Below are 9,735 nucleotides of genomic sequence, written 5' to 3'. Positions count from 1 at the left end.
ATCCTGGGTGGCCCTTGTCCTCGTAGTCCAGTATGGCCATTGGAACCAAAGCTGCCACTTCCACATTCCCCCCAACAGAAAGGAGACAGAGGAAGAAGAGCTCCTTCCCTCCCTTTAAGGACACCTCTCAGAAGTTACACATGACATTTCTGATTACACTCCTTCTCCAGAGCTTAGTCACATGTCCACCTCTAGCTGCTAGGCATCTGGGAAATAGAGGCTCGTATTGTGGGAAGCCATGTGCCCAGCTAAAAACAGGGTGCTTTTCCTAAATAAGAAAGGAAGAGATTTTTAGTGACAGCTGGCTGTCTTTGCCATTCCTAGTAAGGCAGGTTACCTATATTAATGACAAGTGAAGCCAAAATATTTTAGGAAAGCTGGTGTTTCAGTGATCCAGTCTTAACTAAGTTGGATAAGGGGAAAACTTTGACTTGTTTTGGCCCCCAAATTCTTGGACACTCCTCTCATTGAGACTGGGGTCTGTGTCCCTTCCCCCTGAGTCTGGGTGGAGGATTGTGACAGCTCTAACAGACAGATGACAGCAGAACTGAGGCTGAGGGTAGGTCACAAAAGGTGACACCACTTCCTCCTGGCTGTCTCTTGGGATGTTTGTTGTCGCTGTGAGGGAGCCCAGGGCCACTTGGAGGTGTCTGGCTGCCAGCCCCAACTGTGGTCTTGGGAGACAGCTGTCATCAGCCTCCAGACAGGTGAGTGAAGAAGCCTCAGGTGATTCCCCTCCAACTCTGAAGCAAGCCCAACCCCCAGCCATTGAGTTTTCCATCTGACTGCAGGTGCAAGAGAGACCTTGAGCAAGAAGTGCCCAGCTGAGCCTAGTCAACACCCAGAACCCTGGCAATAGTAATACCATGATTGTCGTGTCTTAAGCCACTAGACTTTGCGCTCCTTTGTTATGCAGCAAAAGCGATACTTTGGTACTGATTGGTTTTCCAGCACCTCCCTGAGGCCAGTGTGTGGCAATCAGTCAGAAGGAGAGACTTCAAGACTCAGCAAGTCAAGGCCAAGGGGGGGGAGGGATGGAGCTGTGGGGAAGGAGGGTGTTGCCTGGAGAGAGAGGCAGCTGCCTTTCTTTGCCATGGGCATCTCCTTCTACATCAGCCGTTTATCATGTAGCACTTCTAAAATAAACCACATGATGAGAAGGAGAAAGTGGAGAAGGGGAGAGGCAAGGGAAAGGAAAAAAGAAGTGCTATGTGTGCCAAGGGTTTACGACTGGAAATAGAGATAGGCAAGCATTCAGAAATCTAAATTATATGTACTGCTGTCTTCCATTTTCATCCTAGGCAAAATTGTAAAGGAGGCAACTTTTGTCTTTATTTGTGGGCTCCTCTTCCAGTTTTCCCTATGCCTCCCACCCCCAGCATGCCAGAGACTCTGTTTCTGCTTTTGGAGGCCCAGACGTCACAACACCGGTTTGTTAGCCTGTGATCATGTAACACTGATCCTGGAGTCCTGAGGATGCAAAGCCTGTTCAGACACCCAGACCCAGTTCACAGAGGTGCAGGGAGGGCAGTGACTTGGTGGGACGAAGAGAATGCCACTGCTTGCTTGTATAGCATGGATCTCATCTTCCTCTTGAGTTCTCCTGGGGAAATGGTGCAGAGTTGGGGAGAGGGCCTTACACTAGGCAGTTAATGCTTATTTCAGTCTGTTTTGGAAAGATGCTCAGTTTTTCTGATTTCTTCCTTGTTTTTCTGCTCTTTCTAAGAGAGTCTGGTGGGAACTAAGGTAATATTGTGTCAGAGGGAAGAATTAAGCACTGGATTCACCAGGCTGCTGAAAGGATCCATTCCTTCATCATATGCTCTTGCCCTTGTCAGTGGAAAAAAAAAAAAAAGCCAAACTCTAGAGGTTCATTCTGAGCCAAATTTGAGGACCATGCCCAGAGCCATGCCCAAGAAGCCTTAAGCAAGTGGACTCACTGTGGTTGGGCTATAGTTTAGTTTTATATATTTCAGGGAGATAGGGATTAGAGGTAAAGGCATAAATCAGTACATGGAAGGCATGCATTGCTTTTGCCCCAAAAGGTGGGACATCTCAAAGTGGGGGCTTGCAAGTCATAGGTGGGTTTAGGGATTCTTTAGTTGACAATTGGCTGAAAGAGTTAGGCTTTGTCTAAAAGACCAGAGTCAGTGGAAAGGAGTTAAGATAAGGGTCTTCTATCTTTCATATGATGCTATATGGAATCAGGTTGGGAAGTAAACCACATTATATTGGGTTAACAAAACCTGTTTAGTGAGATTTTATCATTTGTAGATGTGACTCACCAGGCCCCCTTAGAAAGGAATTTGGGCAAAAGAAAAAAGATCAGAGTTTAGTGCTCACCTCCTTCCAATAAAGTGTCTTTGAATTCAGTATTGATGAGAGTTTTATACCCCCATGTCACAGAGTCCTAATGGTGTCACCCTAGGTATCATCTCATACAACACCCTCTTTTAAAATGTTTTTTATTATTATATAATATGATTTTTATTTCCAGTATTCCTTTCTGCCTATCTTTCTAACCCTACTATGTGGATCAGTTGAAACAGAGGTTCTCAAACTTTTGGTCTCAGGACCAGAAATTTTTAAGTAAACAAACTTAACAATTATTGATGACCCCAAAGAGTTTTTGATCATCTGAATCTCACTATCACTATTTTAGAAATTAAAACAGAAAATTTTTAAATATTGATTAATTCATCTAAAAACAATAAGTCCGCTGGGCGCGGTAGCTCACGCCTGTAATCCTAGCATTCTGGGAGGCTGAGGCGGGCGGATTGCTCGAGGTCAGGAGTTCGAAACCAGCCTGAGCAAGACCCTGTCTCTACTATAAAGAGAAAGAAATTAATTGGCCAACTAATATATATATAAAAAATTAGCCAGGCATGGTGGCACATGCCTGTAGTCCCAGCTATTCGGGAGGCTGAGGCAGAAGGATTGCTTGAGCCCAGGAGTTTGAGGTTGCTGTGAGCTAGGCTGACGCCATGGCACTCACTCTAGCCTGGTCAACAAACGAGACTCTGTCTCAAAAAAAAAACAAAAAAAAAACAATAAGTCCATTACATTTTAATAAATAACATAATTCAACCCACTGTGTGTGCAGGTATCATCTAGCCCTCTTTGCATTACTGTGTGGAAAATAGGGATCAGAGAACCAGCACAAATGCTGATCCTCTGACTATTACTGTTGCGGTGAGTAATAAATTGTCCTTTATGCCTGACCCAGGAATCTCATGTCTTCTATCAGCATCCATGAAACTCTCTCCAGCTAATTTGTTACCCTAACAAGTAGGATAAAATCTCAGATGCTTCCCAGTTCTTGACATAACATAACCTCTAACTGAAATTTAGCATTTCTTTTTAATTTTAATATAAGCATTGTACTTCATGGTATTCACAGTATCCATGACTTGTAACCAATAGAAAGCACACATATTTTCGTAGCACATCATATTTGTGGCATATGTCTCATATGCACATTGGCAATTTCAAATCACAGTACCTGATCTTATTAATTTATTAACGAAGAAGCACATATATAACTCTATCACACATTTGTTTTTGACTATATTGACAACTTGTGTTTCATTATGATTGGTTTCCTTTTTATTTTTATGCATTTAAAAATATTATTTTGAGAAAGGGTCTATAGATTGCACAAAATAACTTTAAAAAAAATCTGTATTGATTGCATAAGGGTATAAGTAACACAGGAAAAAAGACAGAAAAAAATTTCAATTACTGGTCTTTGAAAAGTTTCTTTGCCAGGGGAAGAAATAGAAGGTGGCATGCTATTAGAAAAGATTTGGAAAAAATGCCTTGAAAGACTAAAGGCTCCTGCACCTCAACCTAGAAAGGATTCCCCTGGGGAGGGACACGGGTGAAGAGGTGAAGCCCAGGTGGAGGTACAGAATACAGAGGGTAGATTTCACCTCCCCCGACCTATACTTTGAGTTACCCCTGTATTGGGTGGAATTGGACAGAACCATCTCAAGATGGTCCTCTGCACTGAGTTAGAGAAAAACTCACTCCTGTCACGCACAGGAGAGGGAAGAGGTCTGGAGGCGTGCAGTAATTTGCTCAATGGATAATATTCTCTATTTTTAATGCCTGTGAACTCAGGACCTGAGATCAGGTGTCGGGAGGGCGGTGCTCTACCCAGCCCTTTGGTGGTGCTGATTTCAACACCGGGCTCCTATTGCTATGGTAATGAGCCGTGGAAGCTTTAGAAGCCAGCAGGGAAGAGTGTCCTTCATAAAAGAAAGGATAAATCAGGGCCGCAGTTTGAAATTTGGAAAGGAGTCAGAGAAGAGAGACGTGAGTGTTTGAATAACATAGAAAAAATACAACAGTGGAGTCAGTTTTACCCATGGGGGAAGGGCGCGCCTTCTTCTGTACCCTGGGTTGTCTCCCTGATGCGGCAACATTAGCATTTATATCTCCCTGAGTATCTCTCATGGTCCTCTCCCTAATAAATACATGTATTTTTAAGCAAACCCTCCAGAGATAGAAAATATTTCAAGGCACTAAGACTTCTGATACTTAAAAAAAATAATAAAAATGTAAAAGACATTTTTTTCTCCACCGAAACAGGGCACTGTTCACATACATACCATAGAGCTTCTGGAAGGGGCCCGCAGGAGGCAGGCGTGGCCAAGAAGGAGAAGGAGGGGAGAATAAGGGGAGACCGAGAGGGGCTGCAGAAGATGCATTTGCTGCCAGGCAGAGAGTCCCAGGACCGGCTCTGCCCCTCCTGGTCTCTTCTCAGATGAGAAAACAATTCATAAAAAGACAATTCAGTAATTTAAACTTCCCTCCGGAAGGAATGAACATTTCCAAGGCCTCAGGTTAATAAGACTTATTTCTCCTGTGGGTTAGGAACAACCTGTTTTCTTGCTCGCACTTGAAGACTTCAACACAGCCCAAATTAGACATTTCTCCTGAAGACTCCCATCCACCAAGATCTCAAATTACAAAATCAGACCTAAATGAGGCGCCTGGGATTCTTAGAGGCCATCACTGCATAGAGGTGTCAAGGAGGATGGTTATGGCCAAGCCTGGTACCCAGATCTCACATCTCCCGGATTCCTCTCTCAGCTTCCTCGGCTTCTGCTAGGATGGTCTGGCTTCACCTTTCTCGTTCTTGTCATTACCAATGATGAGAAACATCTGAAAGTATATGAATAGTCAGAAATAGATTTGTATATCTCTAGAAATCATTTAGGTTCAAAGCCTATTCCACTTCCACTAGGTCTTTGCATATCATGAGAGTTTGATTTTAGCCAGTCTTATCAATTTTAAAACTTCTATTATTATGTAGAGATGATTAATTATTTAAATGCTGCTTTCCAACTTATTAATGAAATTGTGCAATTCTTTATCTGGATCAGCTATCATGATTACTAATGAAGCCAGAAACTAAAAGACAGGAAAGAAACAGAGGAAAACGGAAGGAAAAATAAGGTTTCGACCTTATTTTTCACATCACCACAATCCCTTTCTTAGTCATAAATGGCAAGATAAGAAAAAAACTAGAAAAGGACCTTTATCAACATCAGCATCAGTAGAAGCATTTCCTTCTTCCCTCTCTAGCCTGTGTGGTTTGCTCTTACATCCTTATGGAAGGGTTTGATGAATGAGGAAGTCATAGGCTATGTCTACCTATATGAGGAGCATTAGCATTTAATAAGGTGCTAAAGTCTTAAACTGAAGGAATAAAGGTCCACCTTGGAATCTGGGGCATCCTGGGGGAAGTGTGGGAGTAAGAGCCTAGCCATAAGTGGAAACCCCACAGATGAGGTGGTTCCAACCAGACTAAGGCTGGACCAAAGCTCTCCTGTGTAGACCCCTGTATAGAGCACCCTTGACATTAGTAACTCCATCTTAGAAAAAGACTCCATCTTACATTTCAAAAGGCATAATGCCAATGGGACCAGACATTCACCTAACCAATAGAGACTACACTGAACCAGACACATCCTTTACTATAATCCCTCACCAGAGGACTCAAGGACTACAAGAAGAGCAGAACTTCACCAGTACAACACAGTCATCTGACTAGACGTCATCCTGCTGTCACTCGTGGTCAGTACCTGGCATCTGCCCAAGCCAAGGACTCTCCCTTGCAAGATGCTGACAACCATCTGGATCAGCCCAGAGCATTGTTCTTGTCCACATTCTCACTTTCCTTGGGCTGGTTTGTTAATCTTTTTTCCTATCCCCTTTTCTCTTGGTGTTTAGTGTTACTCTTTTTGATGTGGAAAGTCAGATCTATAACATTTATGTATTGATTACGTATACTACTATGTATGGTTTGCAATATTGACTGACTTGCAGATTGGCTTGAGCCTGTGTGCCCTGACTACCATACAGTTCAGACTCTAGGCAAACCGAGAAGCAGGCTGTCTCTCCTCTCCCAGGACTCCAGACAGCTCCTGTACTTGCTTTGTGGCTTGCGCCCTTCATCAGGACAAGCCTCTCACTCCCTGGAGCCCTGGGGTGGTCATGATAGCCCCTACCAGGTGGGAGGGGCAGGTATTACAGCCCCATTTCTCAGAAGGGAACCTGAAGCCCAGATGGCATGAGTGGTGAACTGTCGCTCACACAATGAATGAATGAATGAATGAATGAATAGCAGCCTTTTCATCTCCCCATGGCTGCTCTTTTGGACTAAGATGTAAATGTCTGATACTAGCTTGCACAAGACATTCTCATCAAGTAGCTTCCAACACGGACCAGTAACCAGGTAAGTTGCATGCCATGTACCTCTTGGAGTAGAGAACTGTCAAGTTGTACTTGCATTCAGCGATTTGAGATAGGGATGTAAGAATTTGGAAGAAAGCTCTTCTCTGGGAAGAGATCAAAAGCATCCAGCTCAGTGGCAGAGGCATTTGCTTTTTAATAGGCATTCTGCTTTTTAATCCTTCATCTCTTTAGCTGAAGGATTAAGATCTTGACAGTGGAATTTCAGGGCAGTTCTTAAGTGGAGAGCAGCCATTAGATATCTTGGCTTTGGATTCACGTTATACAATAAGGTTGTCTATGCTGCAGAACCTTAGGGAAGGCTCTCGAGACCTGTTGCCCAGGGTGCCTATTTAAAATGCTGGTGTTGGAACCAACCTTTAGGAATACTGATGCCACTGGTAAATTCATGCCCATAATTTGAATTTTAAATGAATATCCTAAGTCATTGCTCTATGCTTTGAGAAATGCTGCCTTGGGTAGGGAAGAAATGAAACCTGGCCAGTAGGGAGCTCACTGTCTGAGTACCCCTCAGTCAGCTGTAGGGCCCCAAAAGGGAAGGTCCTGTTCCTTCGAGGTACCTCTGGCTGGTGGCTATATTGTCTCTCTCGGTAGCTGCGGATAGGGACGGGGGAGGGGAGAAGGAGGCAATATGGCTTCTGCCTCGCGGCTTGGGTCTGTGCACACGGAGGTGCCCCAAGGGAGTTGGGAGCCTGGTGCCGGGTCTGCCACAGGCTTACCACTCACTGGCAGCGGCCGTCTCTGGGCTGGTGTCCGCAGGTCTTTCCACCCGCTGGGGAGCCCACCAGTAGTCTCAGATGCAAGAGAGTGGGAAGTTAACCGCTCCACCTACCCTTGCTGCTGGTCTCCAGGCTGCTCTGGAGGTCTCCGCTTCCAGTTCTCCTCCGCAACCTCCTCCTGTGGAGTCTTCCAAGGTCTCAGGTACCCCTCCTTCCAACCTTCCTCCGATGTATGCTCGTCTGCTCGCTTCTTCTGATTTCTCCTAGAATCTGTCTTTTCTGCAGAGACACTATGTCTGGCGGTGTTTCTCATCCGCCATCTTGATTAATCCAATTATTGTTATTAATTGATCAACTATATTAACTAACAACAACAATCCTTCCCCAAGCATAACAAAGCAAATCATATGATCATCTCCATAGGTGGAGAAAAACTCTTAGGTGATGACAAAATCCAACATTCATTCCTGATAAAAACTCTCAGCAAACTAATAAAAGGGAACTTCCTCAGCTTGATAAAGGTCATCTGCAGGAGCCCTTGTTTAATATCATACTTGCTATTGAAAGACAGAATTCTTTCCACCTAAGAGGAGGAATAACACAGAGACATTTGTTCCCACTACTCTTATTTAACATTGTGTTGAGGATTCTATCCAAGGCAATCAAGCAAAATGAAATAAAATAAAATATAAAGACATCTAGACTGGATAAGAACAAGTAAAACTATGTCTATTTGCATACATGAGCATTTATGAGATCATTCCATCAGAAAATCTGATTGGATTTTCCATTAGAAATTCCACCAGGAAATCTGATGGAATCTTCTAAGAACCTACTAGAACTAAGAATCTGTCAGTTTCTTAAAAAGTTACACACATACTTCCTGTATTTTCCAGCCATGGCACTCTAGATATTTAACCAAAAGAAAAGAAAATATTAATCCATACAAAGAAACATATACCAATGTCCACAGCAGCTTTAGTGGTAATAGCTCCAAACAACTACTCAAATAGCTATCAATGAGCAAATGGATGAAAAAATTGTGATACATCCACATAATAGAGTAATACTCAGCAATGAAAAGAAATGAACTACTGATAACACTCAACAACATGAGTGAATCTCAAAATAATTATTCTGAGTGAGAAAAGCCAGACAAAAAAGAGTAAATATTATATGATTCCATTTATACAAAATTCTAGAAAATGGCAACTAACTTGTATTGACAGGATGCGCATCAGTGTCAGTTTAGGCTTGAAAGTGGGAGGGTCATGAGAGACAGGTTACCAAGGGCCCGAGGAAATTTTGGGGGTCATGCATATGCTTACTCTTTGGGATATTGTATATATATCAAATTGCCTATCAGTTATACCTAATAAAGCTGCCTTTAAAAAAAAGAAAAAAGAAAGGAAGGAAAGGAAAAATGCTTCCTGTTTACCGAGATGTCAGATGCAGATAGGAACCAGAAATCAAGCCCCACTCTTAACACAGAGTTCTGTGGCTTTGGGACCAGACTTGACCAAGGAACATTAGTCACAGGGTTGAACAACCTTTTTCAGACATGACTATTCCTAAGTGCTCAGAAAGGATGACTAACCATCTTGAAAACTCAGAGTTCCAGGAACCTACCCTTGGTTTAAATTGATCTGAAAGACCATTTGATTTCTCACTTTTTTGTTTACCAAACTGGAAGCTATTCAATGTTTCCTGATAAGTTAGCATAAACTGTGCTTTAAGAAGTGGCATAAGTGCTTTTTTAATTTTATTTTTTGGATAGGTAATACATGCATGTGATTCGAACATTAAATAAATGTACAGTGAAAAGTGTCCCCTCCCAGTCTCCATCACCAGGCTGTGACCTGAAAGAAGGTAAGTGCCAGCCATCATTAGCTTCCTGTATATACTTCTAGAGATTTTTCTGCAAATGTACTTTCTAATCTATACCATTGATCTGTTTGTCTACCATTATACCAATACCATGGTGTTTTGAATAGCGTAGCTTTATAATCATTCTTTTTTTCTTTCAATTCAAATGAACATTTATTGAGCCCATATTAAATGGAGCACAGCTATGAAATTTCCCTCCGGAATTCATTCCAGCCAGCCAGGATCAATGCCTGTTGCTCCTCATCTAGGTAGAGCCTATGTATCTCTCATTTTCTACGGTTATGCAGTCTTCCATAGTGTAGTGGTAGGCTTGTGCAAAACCTCAATCTTCTTAGAAAGTGGCAGATAGCACAGTGATAGATACAGC

General features: G+C 42.7%; 1 long non-coding RNA gene across 1 annotated transcript; it reads left to right on the top strand.

The window, feature by feature from the left end:
- The first annotated feature begins 615 nt into the window (after positions 1-615).
- On the top strand, positions 616-9,348 carry LOC105883813 (uncharacterized). The gene is made up of 4 exons (XR_012922176.1): positions 616-707; positions 3,104-3,192; positions 4,594-6,084; positions 9,259-9,348. It is a non-coding gene; the product is annotated as an uncharacterized LOC105883813 (long non-coding RNA).
- Positions 9,349-9,735: the final 387 nt, after the last annotated feature.

The sequence above is a fragment of the Microcebus murinus genome, chromosome 12 (assembly GCF_040939455.1).
Source record: "Microcebus murinus isolate Inina chromosome 12, M.murinus_Inina_mat1.0, whole genome shotgun sequence".
In the NCBI taxonomy this organism is placed as follows: Eukaryota; Metazoa; Chordata; class Mammalia; order Primates; family Cheirogaleidae; genus Microcebus; species Microcebus murinus.
The sequence above is the reverse complement of the archived record's forward strand: the minus strand, read 5'-3'. Positions and strand labels throughout refer to the sequence as shown.